This window comes from Raphanus sativus, unplaced genomic scaffold (genome assembly GCF_000801105.2).
Source record: "Raphanus sativus cultivar WK10039 unplaced genomic scaffold, ASM80110v3 Scaffold0071, whole genome shotgun sequence".
Lineage (NCBI taxonomy): Eukaryota > Viridiplantae > Streptophyta > Magnoliopsida > Brassicales > Brassicaceae > Raphanus > Raphanus sativus.
This window is the reverse complement of record NW_026615394.1, coordinates 47,211-62,400: the sequence shown is the minus strand read 5'-3', so window position 1 is coordinate 62,400 and position 15,190 is coordinate 47,211. Positions and strand designations below refer to the sequence as shown.

Here is a 15,190-nt window from a genome sequence, read left to right as displayed (position 1 = left end):
AGAGGATCTCACTGCACATAATAAATATGTATGGTGAGAGAGGGTCTCCTTGACGGATACCTCTACTCGGTTGAACTCTTCCTCTAGGCGAACCGTTGATGAGAAAAGAGTATGTAACAGACGTGACACATTGCATAATCCAAGTAATACAAAAAGGATGGAACCCCATTCTTTGCATAACCATCTCTATGAAGTCCCACTCGAGCCTATCATACGCCTTACTCATGTCCGTTTTCACCGCCATGGCGCATCTCTTTCGTGCGTGGGACGTCTTCAGGGTGTGCAGTATCTTGTGGGTGATGAGAACGTTGTCCGCTATTGCTCGGCCGGGGACAAACGCTGACTGGTTTTCCGAGATCAGAGACGCTAGCAAGGGTTGCAGTCTCTTTGTGAGGATCTTGGAGATTGTCTTGTAATAGACATTACAGAGGGCTATTGGGCGATAGTCCGAGACTTTCTGCGGGCTTTGGATCTTCGGGATCAAGCGGATATGAGTGTGGTTGATCCCTTCAGGTAGCTGTCCTGAAATAAAGAAATCCTGTATTTCCGCCACAATCTCGTTCCCAATCTCTTGCCAGTTAGAATGAAAGAAGCTCGAGGAAAAGCCATCAGGGCCAGGAGCTTTCTCCGCATTGATATCTAGAATGGCTTCTTTGATTTCTAAGGCTGTCGGGATCGCTACAAGAAGGAGATTATCCTCCTCTGTGATAACATGCCGGAGTGCGTACTCCACTATCTCGCGTCTGTTTCCCCCTCCATCTGAAGCTGTGAAGAGGTCCTGGAAATATTCCTCGACAACCTTCGCAATGTCTTCTTCTTTGTGAACTTCTGTTCCTGCTGTGGTTTCTAAAACCGAGAAGTGGTTGGATCTCCTTCGTCCTTTTGTTGCAGCATGAAAGAAGCCCGTATTCCTATCACCGAGGCTTAACCAGAGTAGCCTGCTCCTTTGTTTCCAATAAGCTTCCTCTTCATTGTACGCCGTCGAGAGCTCAGCAGTGATCTTCTCGATGAGGGCAGTGTCATTTAACCGGCTCAATAAAGCTGTATCTAACTCTTTTTTCTTCTTTTCGATCACAAGTCTGCTGTTGCGGCCCTATAGTTTGCTCCACTCAGTGATGATCCTTCTTACTTGAGCAATTCTTTCGGTAACAGGAGCCCCTGCCATACTCTTCCATGTTTGTGTAACTAGTTTCTTGACTTCAGCATTATCTTTGAGCCTGCGGTCATATCTAAACAGCCCTTTTCTTTTCTTTCTCTCAGGCTCGAAATAAGAGATAAGCGGCTTGTGGTCTGAAGCTTCGTAGGGTAAATATTGGAATCTTGCTGTTGGATAATTCTCTGCCCAGAGACTGTTTGCCACTGCACGATCCAGCCTGCATTGTACAAAGTGAATCCCGCGCTGGCCACGCCACGAAAGTGGGTCTCCCGAGTGCTGTAGGTCAAACAGGTCTCCTTCCGAGAAGAAAGTTCGGAGGTCTGTGAAGGAGCCTTCAGGGCGTTCAGGTCCACCTTCCTTTTCCGATGCGAAAAGGAGATCATTAAAATCTCCTGTAACAAACCATGGAGTGTCTCGTAAGTTAGCTTTAACAGTGAGTTCATTCCAAAGCACTTGTCGCATAGCTCGGTCAGTATTGCCATAAATAAAAGAAGCGTGGAAGCTTTTTCCTTCAAATACAATAATTGTATCAATACAGTTTGCAGAAGAAGATAATATTGATACACTTAATTGTTGCTTCCAGTACAGCGCTAGTCCTCCCGCTCCATGGCCAGTAGGAGGTACAAGATGGTGACACTCATAGTCGAGATGATCTAGTGTCGGTAGGACCATCTCCGTGGGATTTTTGGTTTCCATAAGGAAGAGGATGTCCGGTGAAATCCGTCTCTTAATCTCCCCTAGTCTGCGAACTGTCGCGGGATTCCCCAACCTTTGACAGTTCCAGCTGCATATTTTTAAGGAAGAGGATCGGATGGATTGTGAAAATCCACCTTCTTCCTTCTCAAGCCAGGGATAAAGGAGCTAAGAGGTTGGTTCTCTGCAAGAGACGTCGAGTTCCCTTGTGAGTATGAGTCCTTAGAGGTTGTGGGGCGCTTACGGGAGCCTTTCAGGTCAGAGTTTGGTCTTTTGCGACTTAAGGTTGCCTTACTTTGAGTGACTCTCCTTCTCCTTGGGGCTACGTCAACAGCCTCCAGGTTGATTTGCACTGTCTTTTTCTTTCCCGGGGGCCTTCCTGGTTTTCTTTTCGATCCCTCTCCCACTTGGGGAACCTCAGTAGGGTCTGAATCGTGCACTAGGGGGCCTAGTCTGAGAGAGGCTTGTAAGCGCTCTTGGGTCTTCTCCAGTACTGGTGGAGGGATGTCCTCATCCACCATGACAACCTCCAGAGATTTGCGAGCTATCTTAAGTGCAGACCTTTCAAGTTGTCCCTGTTCCTCAGCTCTCCTGAACCTTTCTTTGCGAGCTGCGCTTTCCGTAGGGTCCGATACATTTGAGTATTGGAACATTACATCTCTGACCTGATCCATGGCAGTCGCCATGGCTTCAAATTGAATTGGTGAGTTCATATCCCGGTGGTGAGCCCCCCTCACAGGACTGATCAGTAGATGTTTTGAGGAAGTGGATTCCTCAAGTTGGTGATCTTTGTCACCTCTGGTGATTTCTCTATAATAGGACCCTGACCTGTCGTCCAGGTTCCGATTCTCATTCCTCTCGTTGTAGCGAGGTGAGTTCTCGTGGGCAGCTTTATGGACGCGGTGACTTTGGTATTTAGGTGATCGGTTCGAGTTACGGTTTCGATCATCCCAACATCTAGAATTGTTGTGAGGCTGAGCATCTCTGTGGTAGGAGTCTTGGGAGTTCCGCTGTTGGTATCGAGACCTTTCTTGGTGACCAAGTTGTCGTGAGCGAGGATATAGTGACTGTGGCCTTCTGGTGGTATCATGTTCCTCAGTTCTTTTTGATGTAAACTGGAAGTTGTTAGGTGCTCTGATCACGGGCATTCCAGTGTGAGAGTGGTTGTTGCGGTTCAAAGCTTGATCAGTTGCTTCTTCTTTCTCCTCCAGTAAGCGTTGCGCTCTCTTTTGTGCTTTTGCTTCGAGATAGTCTCTTAGCTCATGATCCAGTCGAAAGCACATTGAGCAATGGCGCCCAAGCTTCTCATAAACCAGATGAACTGGGATTTCAGCTCCGTCTTTAAACTCAATTGCAGACTTCTTAATTAGCAGGAGTCGACCATTGACATGAACCCTCATGCGCACAGCCAGAGAGGTAATGTCAACTGTTTCGACAAATCCAAAGTCTTCTCCAATTTTTCTGGTGATTTTCTAAGTCCAGAGGTGAATTGGGATACCTTGTACCTTAATCCAGAATGGGATAAGTGAAGGGAAGGACGGTGATAGTGTTGGTTCCCATCTCTGTAAGATGACCATCCATCTGCCATAATGGAAAGGTCTGTTCTCAGGACCGTGTTAAGGCCAGACTCCAACTCAAATTGGAATTGAAACATCCCTTGGCCTAGGTCTGCTCCAATAGGTCTGACTTCAGTCTTCCACAAGTCGGTGAAGAAGGGGATTAAAGCTCCTACTTTCTGTGCTGAGGGGTTTGTAACACGCCCTATTAATGTGAGAGAGTGTCTTGGAGGAAAGTGTTGTCTTCAGGTTCATCTATGAGGACTCTTGCTTTCCTTGGGGGTTCTGGTGGGTCATTTGCGATACTCTTGCCTTTTTCAGTAATCGAGAATCTTCTAGCCATTGTATTCAATGTGCTCAACTACTTCCCAACCAGAAAAGCTTTCGAGTAAATGAGATGAATGCCTTAAAAGTAACTCTTTTGTAACCTAGAAGTTGGAACCCCAAACTTCTTATCTCAGAGAGAAATACAAAGAGGAACAATTATTTTCTTTTTCCTTAGCTGTGATGACTTGATGTTGAGTGAGTATAAAGTTGGAGACCCAAACTTTATATCTGAAGCTAGCGGTCTTGCAGTGGTCGTTTGTTGTAGTGAAACAGCGGCGAGTCGCTTTGCAGCTGCAACTCAGGAAGCGATTCTCTGTTTACCAGTTGACTCAGTGAAGCTTCACACTCTCTTAAACAGAGCAGAGGATAGCTTGTCGGTCAGATTCAGTTGAGGAAGGCGAAGACACCTTCGATCCGTTCCAGTGACGAGATGGGGGAGCGTTTTCCGGTGAACTGAAGCTCCTGCGGCTAGGGTTGGGCGTTCGGGTACCCATTCGGGTTTCGGTTCAGTCCATTCGGGTTTCGGGTTTTCGAGGTCAAAGATTTCAGCCCCATTCAGATATTTCTAAATTTTGGTTCGGGTTCGGTTCGGATCTTTGCGGGTTCGGTTCGGGTTCGGATAACCCATTTAAAATGTTTTTAAAATTTCAAAATTCATTATATATTTTAAATTTTCAAAATCTATAAGAAAGATAATATATTACATATAAATTTTCATAACATATATGTCAAAATATCTTTAATTTAACATATAAAATTGGTTTTCTTTGAATATTTGGATAAATAATCAATAGATATTTAACTATTTTTGATATTTTCAGTATACTTTAGCTATTTTAAACATTTACTTTTGACTATTTGCATATATTTTTCGAGTATTTTGGAAAACTTAAAGGTATCTTATATATTTTTAATATTTTAATATACATTATATATAAAAATAATGTATATATTTAAGTATATAAATTTATTTCGGATACATTCGGGTACCCAAAATACGTCAGTTCGGATAGGGTTCGGTTTTGGTTCTTTAAATACCGAAATTTTGAACCCGTTCGGATATTTAATCAATTTCGATTCGGGTTCGGTGCTACTTTTTCGGATAGGTTTCGGTTCGGTTTTTCGGGTTCGGATTATTTGCCCAGCCCTACCTGCGTCGGTCCCTCCGACCTGAGTCGAGGGAAGAACCCGGCGGGTTTTGGCTCAGAGTCTGCTATTATCCAGCAGTTACTGCTATATTCGGGAATAATTTGAAAAAACCCAATAAAAGCTGTTGGATTTACTCCAGAAAAGGTGAAAGTAAGCGGGTGAAAGGGTGAAATGCTGCAGCAGTGAAAAGGTAGAAACCTTTCTAGAAACACGTGCCTGGGAGACTACACTCTCTCTTGGTTTTTTTTTTTTAAACAGCTTCTCTTCAATAAACATAATAAGGATCTAAGAGTTGTAATTTTTTAAATTCACACATGAATAAGAAACCATAAAAAAGAAACCATGAACGAATATTTGTCTCAATAATTTTTGATCATTATTTTCTTTAAATTTAATTTGCATTTGTTCATAACAGAACCGGACCAAAAAATTGAACCCACAAACGACAAATAATCAAAAGGTTTATAACTCTTTTGAACCAAAAAACTAGAACTAGATCAAAAACTAAAGTAGTATCCAAATATCTAAAATATAGATTATATACTTCAAAATATTAATCATATTTATTTTTTAAATTAACAAATATTTTTCAAATACTACTTATAAACCAAATTATCCCAAAAAATCGAATTATCCGAATATTTTTTATCTAAATTATTTCCCTTATTTAAAATTATCTATATTATCCAAAAAGCCAAATATCCAATTATTTTTAGTAAAATATTTAAATTTATCCGAATTATCTTAACATATAATCCAAAAAACTGATCATTTTTACCTGAATTATCAAAATTTATCCAAAAACAACCAAACCGAGATGAAAATTGAATTGAAAATTTAAAGAATATTAGACAGTTCCTAACATTTTTATCAAAACCGAACTGAAAAGCAAAGTAAATTACTAACCAGAACCAAAAACCCTCCAAAATAAACCGAAACCATACCGCAAAACCAAATGCTCAGGCCTACTAAAACGTTTTAACATCGATGAACTACCACCAGACTTGAGAAAAGCCAAACAGGACATGGAATTTGATGATGTGATTCTTGCTTTAGTATACACAAATTTAATCGTGATTTAATCTGCAATCACTATATTCGGACCTATGATCTAAGCCATTGATACATGATCGATGCGAACGCACATGGCCAATAATATCAGGGAGGTCCACAGATTTTGCAACTTATGCAAATTTATTCTTCAATTGTAAAACATGAAGTTTAGATTGTTTCATGCATTATATTATTCAAAGAAAAATACAATAACAGTTCAGAGGAACCACCAGCAAACTAGTTTAAGATATATTTGATGCACTAATTTATCCAACGAAAATGATAATAACAGTTCAGAGGAACCAACCATAAATTTAGTTCTGACGTTTCTAGTTAAAGACATGGGGACGAATAAAAAAAATTACCACATTAAAGGATTTAACATCTACAATAGGTTACCATAACAAGTTCCTCACCTTGTGGATGAAAACATCAACAATGTAGAACCAAGCTCTGCTCCAATGAGAATCAATAGAGAGAAATGCAAGTATTCCAAGAAGTACCGTCACGTAAGCTGCAACAATACTCCAATAGAAAGAGACCATGTCTATTGTGGATTCATCAGCTTCCACTTCATTATCTGGTTCTCGGATATTATTGCTCTCACAACTTATCTTAGTTGGTTCCCCACAAAGAAGAGGATTACCTAAGTAGCTTTCTACATCAAAGGTGTTAAACTGTTTTCCCTGTGGAATGGCTCCTGATAAGTTGTTGTATGTGACCTTGAAAACCGCAAGGCTGCTTAGCTCTGTTAGTTCTTCTGGAATACGGCCTTGTAATCTGTTAAAGGAAAGATCAAGGCTTTCAACATTCTTCAAACCAGAGAAGCTTGTTGGTATCACACCTGATAAATAGTTGTGAGAGAAATTGAGAGCATAAAGTTCCAGAAGACCTCCTAGCTCTACTGGAATCTCACCAACCAGCTCATTTTCTGAGAGATCTAGTCCAAACATATATTTGAGAATTCCACCCATGTAGGCATCATATCGGTGTTTTGTTGCAAACTCAATTTTCGTCTGGGTGTCATGCATGAAGTACCAGTTAATAGGATCTAGCACAAGAAGAGATTTGAAATGTCTACCATCATTTTCCATGGAAGGTGATGAATCTTGTTCCAGAGTAAAAGCATCCTTGAAATTACTACCCATGTAGCCCCACTTGAAATCATAATCATATGACATATCCTCTTTTCCCAAACCAAACGATGTATTGCTAAGACACGAAGGTATGGATCCATTCAGTTTGTTATTAGCTAGATCCATAAGATGGATGTTTCTTAGGCCGCACAGCTGACGAGGAATATGACCTGTTAAATTATTCCCCCGCAGAAGGAGAATACTGATGTTTTGGGTGTCGACGAACTCCGGAATATTCCCAGACAATCTGTTGTTTCTTAGATCAAGTATAGTGACATTCACTAGCAAAGCGGCGGGAATAGAACCTGATAAATTGTTGTTTTGTAGGAATAACGCCACGGGATTTGCAGAACTGACGTGTGGAGGTATGCCCCCGGATAAAATGTTGGCAGAGAGGTCCAACAACAGAAGATTGGATACGTTGAACAAGGACGCGTGTATTTCACCTTCCAGCAAGTTGTTTGAAAGCAGAATTGCATTTAAAGATGAAAGCTCGCCAATCCAACTCGGAATAACACCTGTGAGATTGTTGTTTGAAATGTCAAGCAGTAACAAGTGTTCCAGTTTCCGCAAACCTTGTCCGATCTCTCCTGTAAACAAGTTGTTATCCATAGACAGCTCCCATATGCTAGTAAAGTTTGTTGAACTTGGTAAAATCTCTCCACTTAGTTTGTTATGTGAAAGCTTCAAGATTCTCATAGAATAACAACCCTCCACAAAACTTCTTTGTAGCTTCCCGCGGAAACTATTGTGAGAAATATCCAAAAACTGAAGACTTTTCATGATACCTAGAGAAGATGGTAGATTTCCATGGAACATGTATTTGATATATTCAAAGACGCTAAATGAGGAAGTACAAACCCAATGTTCTCAGGAAACAGATGACTGAAACCATTCACCGACACGTCCAGCATGAGCAGATCATGAGCAGACTTTGGCAGCTGAAAGCTGGTAAAGTTATTATTCTGTAGAGTTAGAACTTTGAGTTCCGTATTGTTCTCCATTAGCCATGAAGGAAAATTTCCGGATAATTTATTGTGAGAGAGATCAACTTGACGCAAACCTTTCTGACGTAGGAGGAAGTAAGGAACCTTCTCCAAGTTGCACGATCGTAGTACGATAACATTCAACTGAAATCTTGGCTTCCAAGAACTTGGAGACTCGACTTGAAGTGAGTTGGATAGTGAACCAAGTTTGAGCACCGTCAGCTCTGAGAGGTTTGCAATCGAACCAACTGAGAAGAATCCTTCGAAGTTGTTGTCAAACAACGATAAGTACTCAAGGGATTCAAGGTTACCAAGAGCAGATGGTACGTTCCCAGTCATTTGGTTCGATGAAAGATCAAGAACTCGAAGTCCAGTTAAGTTAGTTAAACATAAGGGAAACTGACCGGACAGTTTGTTTCGACTCAAATCAAGCTCTTGTAGATTCTTCAGTTTACAAATACCTATTGTTAATCAAACGCAGAAGGTAAGTCACTTACATAAGACTACAACCACAACTTTTATGTTTAAATCAAAACTTTTGAGCGAACTTGCCTTGGAAGTCCATTGAGCCAGAAAATTCATTATCACTTAGGTCCAGAGCTTCCAACTTCCTCAGGGTAGAGAGCTCTACCACACAAATGTAAACACAAACCATTTACGTTATTAAATTTCCACCGTTCAAAAAGAAAGGCAAGCATATAGAATACCTCGTGCTGGTATGGAGCCATTGAATCTGTTATCACTTAGGTCTAGCAGTTTCAAGTTTGTCAATTCTTTGAGTTCTGAAACAGAGCCCAACTAACAATGATTTAGACTGCATTGATCATAAAGTTATAACAATAATTATAAAATAGAGTAGTTTAAACGGAAAAAATATAATCAAGAGATGCATCATGCTTAGCTACAAATGAGAACAAAAACACACCCTTAAGAGGAGATGGGCCATCCAAGTTGTTGCTCCGGAGAAACAAAGTTGTAATTAAGTGATGTAGCAGCACTAAGAAAAGGAAAGATGCTGTTGTTGAATTTATTTGAAGAAAGATCCAGAATCTCCAGGTTTCTTAATCTGCTAAGGCTTTTATAACCTGCATACAAACTTATCTATTGGATATCTAACAACTCAAGGAAAAAATCAAAGTTCCAATAAAAAAAAAACAGAACGCTAAAACCTAACTACTTGGTGAAAAGCCTAGTATACCTTCAACATCATCAAACAAGCCAGCAAGTTTGTTGAATGCATCATCATTGAATCCATTCTCTTTGTAAGCAGATAAGTTTATGAATCTGGACTTGGACAAGTTGAGACTTCGAATTTCTTGAAAGGGATGCAGCAAAGAAAGATTCAGGAGAGAACTCTCTTTGAGGTTAAGTGTACCAAAGGCAATATCTGTCACCCGTTTGCTTTTAAGATTGCACTTAAGTCCCTCCCAGTGGCAGCAATCGCTCTTTGTGTTGTAATTCCAAGTAGGGAGAACAGAGTTGGATTCCCCTTCTTCGGTAATTGAGATTATGTATTCCTTGAGCTCCAACAAAGCTATTCTATCTTTCTCAACACAGCTTTTGTATCCATGTAGCTGCGCCAATAGTAACATAACCCATGTCAAGTATTTTCCCACAGACACCTTCCCTGCCATTACAAATTTGATAACACGAGCAAATTAAAGAGAATCCAAAGTGACTGTAAATAAAATAGTTGTATATTTAGAAAAGTCAAAAGTGACTGATTGTAAAGGAACCCCACTTAACCTCATGTGGCATTCGTAGCGTGGAGCGATCAGTGATCACTATCATACAAGTCAAAGTTAAATTCATAGTTTTATTTATTAGTAAGTAGTAACCAGATAAGTTTGAACGAGAGACGTCTCTTTTCCCATTGAATCATTTCTTTGGTATTAAGACACCTCAACAAAACCCTTTGAAAATGTTAAGAAAAAAACCCTTTGATTTTGATCCAAAAAAAAAAACTTTGAAAAAATAAACGAATATTTTACTTTTTCTTGTTGAAACGTAGCCTAACTAGATTTGAGTCGAAGCCCAGCCGGTCACGGATGATGTGACTCTCTAGGATTGGTTACGTGACTAAGTCTCCGTCATGGGCGATGGCATGACAAAGGTTTTCTTTTTTTGAATGACATATATCACCATGGCCAGTATATATGGTGTAAGCCAAGTGACAAATCGATTTTGCTATCACCAAAATACAAAGAGGGATTTAAAAACTACCATGGAAGTTCGGGACCTTAAACCCAAATTTATCATAGTCCCCAAGGCAGCCTTTAGAAATTCTCTTTACATTTTATACAGTTACTTTCAATATTTCTTTTGTATGTGTACTCTTTCTACTTTGACAAGATTGTTTCATGCAAAAGTCCATGTTTCTCCGTAAATATTTAGTGAATTAATTACCACACCAGCTGCAAATTATGTTTTCGGCATTACATTTATTCAAAAAAAGACAAAGACAATACATAAGATCAGCCATAAGGATACACATTATGTTCTGGTGATTTTTACACAAAGCAGCCTTTTGAAGAACATCCATAAATGGGGAAAAACGAAGGAACTAGCACAGTAAAAGATTTGATACTAATAAACATTACCACAACCAACTCCTCAATTTGTGAAAGCATCAACGATGTAGAACCAAAATCTGCTCCAAGGAGAATCGAAAGAGAAAGATGCAAATATTCCAATGAGTGTGGTCACATAGGCTGCAACAAGACTCCAGTAGAAAGATTCGGTATCGATTGTGGATTCATCCGCTTCCACTTCATCATCTGCTTCTTGAAAGTTGTTGCTCTGGCAGCTTATGTTGGTTGGTTTCCCACAGAAAAGGGGATTACCTAAGAAGCTTTTAGTCTCAAAGGTGTTAAACTGTCTTCCCAGTGGAATAACTCCTGATAAGTTGTTGTATGATACATTGAAGACTTCTAGGCTGCTCAGCTCTGCTAGTTGTGGTGGGATCCGACCTTGTAGTCTGTTGTAAGAAAGATCAAGGCTTTCCATATTCTTAAGACCTGAAAAGCTTTCTGGTATACCACCTGACAAACTGTTGTGAGAAAGATTTAAAGCATGAAACTCCATAAGACCTCCAAGCTCTGCTGAAATCTCACCGCTCAGATCATTTTCTGAGAGGTCCATTCCAATCAAATATCCTAGGTTTCCACCCATGTAAGCATCAAATCTGCCTTTTGTTGCAAATTCTATTTTTGTTTGGGTGCCAACATCATATTCATCTGTTGTAAACTGATCCAGTATAAGCAGAGATTTGAAATATGTACCGACGTCTCGTGTGGAAATGGAGTCCCTGTGCAGATAAGAAAGTTGTGACAATTCTTGTGAATCAATGCCAAAATCATAAACTGGCGTATACACTTTTCTCAAATCAGATGATATATTGCTTATAGACATGAAGGTATTGAACCACTAAATTTATTGTTAGCAAGATCCAAAAGGTGAAGGCTTGTTAGCGAACATAACTGGCTAGGAATCTGCCCTGTTAAATTATTCCCACGCAAAAGAAGAAAACTAGCCCTTTGGTTGCTGATAAACTCTGGAATATTCCCTGAAAATCTGTTATTTCTCAGATCAAGTAGAGAAACATTTAACAGCAATGTGTTTGGAATAACCCCTGATAAATTATTGTCTTTCAGCAGTAACACTACTGAAGTTCCAGAAGTAACGTGTGGAGGTATGGCCCCAGATAAAGAGTTTGAGGAGAGGTCAAGTAGCCTAATACTGGATACGCTGACCAAAGAAATAGGTATTTCACCTTCCAATGAGTTGTTTGAAAGCAGTAGCCAATCCAGCTTGGAATAACACCGGTTAGATTGCCATTTGAAATGTCAAGCCTCCGTAAACCATGTCCAATTTTTCCTGTAAACTGATTGTTATCCAGAAACAACGCATATATACCAGTAAAGTTAACTGATTCTTGAAAAACCTCACCACTTAGTTTGTTGTATGAAACCTTCAATATTACCAAGGAAGCTGTTGTGAGATAGATCCATATATTCAATACTCCCCATGTTGCCCAGTGAAGACGGCAGATTTCCTTCAAAACCGTTCTCCGAGATATTCATATACGATAAATTAGGAAGTATCCAACCAATGCTCCTCAGGAAGCAAGCCAGTGAGATTATTAACAGACAAATCCAACCAATGCAGATTATGATGAGATATTTCAGGAAGCTGAAAGCCTGTAAAGAAATTATTCTGTAGATGCAAATTTTCTAGTTTAGTATTGTTCACTAACAGCCAAGAAGGGAAAGATCCACTAATATTATTGTCAGAGAGATCAACATGACGCAAATCTTTCTGGTGTAGGAGAAAATGAGGAACTTTCTTCAAGTTGCATGATGGTAGTGCAATAACATTCAGCTGAAATTTTGGCTTCCATGAACTTTCATATTTTACTTGGAGCGAGTTGCCTTTTGAATCAAGTCTGAACACCCTAAGCTTCGAGAGGTTGGCGAGTAAACCAAGTGAGAAGAAGCCTTTGAAGCTGTTATTAGACAGCGACATGTACTCGAGGGATTCAAGGTTACGGATAGCAGATGGTAGCCTCTCATTCAGTTGGTTAGATGAGAGATCAAGAACACGAAGTCCATTGGAGTTAGGCAAGCATAAAGGAAACTGACCTACAAGTTTGTTTTGACTGAGATTAAGCTCCTCCAAATTCTTCAGTTCGCAAATACCTATTGTAACCGAATGCAAAAAATTTCACATGATCATTACTTATCATTCATAAATAGAGTTAATTCATAGGTTGAAGATCTATATGCAGACTTGCCTTGGAGTTCCACTGATGTAGAAAATTCGTTACCATGTAGATCCAAAGCTTTCAGATTACTCAGAGCAGGTAAATCTGCCACAAAGCCGCACAAATGAATAACACCTTTAAATAATAGTCTAATGATGTCTTAAACAGAGTTTAATCGAATTTCCACTCTAAAAATAACAGAAACATGTATGCAAAAGCTACATCCCAGTGGTATAGATCTGTTAAATCTGTTTTCACTTAGGTCCAGTAGTTCCAAGTTCGTCAAATCTTTGAATTCTGAAACAGAATTTACCAAATATAAGAATGTTGCAAACTGAATTCAAGAGGTATAGGTAAAGTTAAACACAAACTTCAGCGAAAGATACATCATCAAGAAATAAACCGTGTTAGATACAAATGGAAAAAGTAACATATATACCGTTAGCAGGAAATAGGCCTTCCATATTGTTCAACGGAAGTAGCAGAGTTATAAGTGATGTAGCGGCATTAATAAATGGAAATATGCTGTTGTTGAATGCATTTCCAGAGAGATCCAGAATCTCTAAGTATCTTAATCTCCTTAGGCTTTTATATCCTGCAAACAATAACATATCACGCCATATACTTGGAAAGGGAAAATGGACGACGGTCCTATGCAACATGCAGGACACAAACATCAAAGAAAATCTCAATAGTATGAAACGTTCATAAATTATAATGAACTAAGATATAGTCAACCTAGATTCTTTAGAGAAGCAGAACACCAACGGAGGTAAAAATATCAAGTTGTAATGCAAAAAAAAAAAAAAAATCATGGTATACCTTCCACATCATCAAACAAGCTACCGAATCCTAACCAGGATAAGTCCAGAATTTGAATTTCTTCAAAGGGATGCAGCAAAGAAAGATTTAGAGAACTCTCTCTGTAGTGCGCCCAACCAATGGAAAGCCTGATAACCCGCCCGCTAGCACGATCGCACTTAACTTTCCCACTGGCAGCAATCGCTCTTTGTGACATTAGTCCAATCAGTTAAAAACTGGTTGGATTCGTTACTTGCGATAGTGTATTTCTTGAGGTCCAACAAAGCCACCCTTTCTTTCTCAATACAACTTATGTATCCATGCAGCTGCCCCAACAATAATATCACCAATATTAAGTATTGACCCACGAAAAGCTTCCCTTCCATTGCAAGTAAGTTATGAGAAAAAGGAAGCAAATGGAAATAAACTCCTAATCAAAGTGTCTGTGATTTCAATGTAAGCAAATGGAAATAAACTCCTAATCAAAGTGTCTGTGATTTCAATGTAAAACCATGTCAATAGAAATTCAACAAGAAATGGTTGTGTTAGAAAAGTCAGAAGTCTCATTTAGAAAGCACTTAAAAGTCATGCGACATAAGTAAAGGGATGGATTGCTACCGTTTACTTTGAATTGTATGATAAGACAATGTTTTGTTGAAGAAAAAAGCTCATAATGGTGTGAGATATATTAAAATAAAAATAGATCCCAAAAGCAATCTCAGTCACCCGTTGGCTTGTTTGGTTGCATATAACGCCTTCCCACTTGCAGCAATCACTCTTTATGTCATAAGTCCAATTAAGGAGAACAGAGTAGGACTTATATTCTTTAGTAATTGAGATTAAGTATTTCTTGAGCTCCAACAAAGCCTTCCTTTCAGTCTCAACACAGCTTTTGTATCCATGTATCTGCCCGAACAACAGTAACACCACACATAACAAATATCTTCCCAAGAACACCTTTCCTTCCATTGCAAGTAAAAAGAAAGAAAAAAAATGAATGAAAGAAAATCCAAAGCGGCTGTTTGTTCAATGCAAATACCTAAACATTTACAATCAAACAGAAATATTCCAGTGGAAAAAGAAGTTGAAGAAATAATTGAATAGTTACAAAGTCGAGGTCCCCAGTCGTAGTGTGACTGTCTCTGTCGTCTATCGTTTAGTTAGACTCGTATGGTTAGAGATTCGTTTGGCATAATGAAGTCAAGGTCTTTGTTTAAAATGTATGGTCATTAACTTTTATGTATGTCATTTGAACTTGCTTAGTACTAAAGCTGACAAAAATAGAAAAGTGGATGGGAAAAAAACTTTGTTGCAATGTCTTTCAGCTTTGACAAGAAACTGTGAGATAGATTCATGGCTTGTAGTCTTGAGAGAACTCCAAGCTCTGCTGGAAGAGCACCACTTTTTTTTGAAACACAAGCTGCGTTTAATTTAAATAAGGTAGAGAGGTCATGAAGGCCTCTGTTACAACTAGACTCTGTTTTGCAAGTTCATCAGCAGATCTATTTTGGTAACTGGAAATCCAGACAAAAGAAACATAGTTAAACTCCGAAGCAATACATCCTATGTCG

General features: G+C 39.2%; 2 pseudogenes; both read right to left on the bottom strand.

Moving 5' to 3' along the window:
• Nucleotides 1-6,167: 6,167 nt before the first annotated feature.
• LOC108817281 (receptor-like protein 15) lies at nt 6,168-9,694 on the bottom strand (annotated as a pseudogene).
• Nucleotides 9,695-10,556: 862 nt separating this feature from the next.
• LOC130500985 (receptor-like protein 15) lies at nt 10,557-14,617 on the bottom strand (annotated as a pseudogene).
• Between the last annotated feature and the right edge of the window lie 573 nt (nt 14,618-15,190).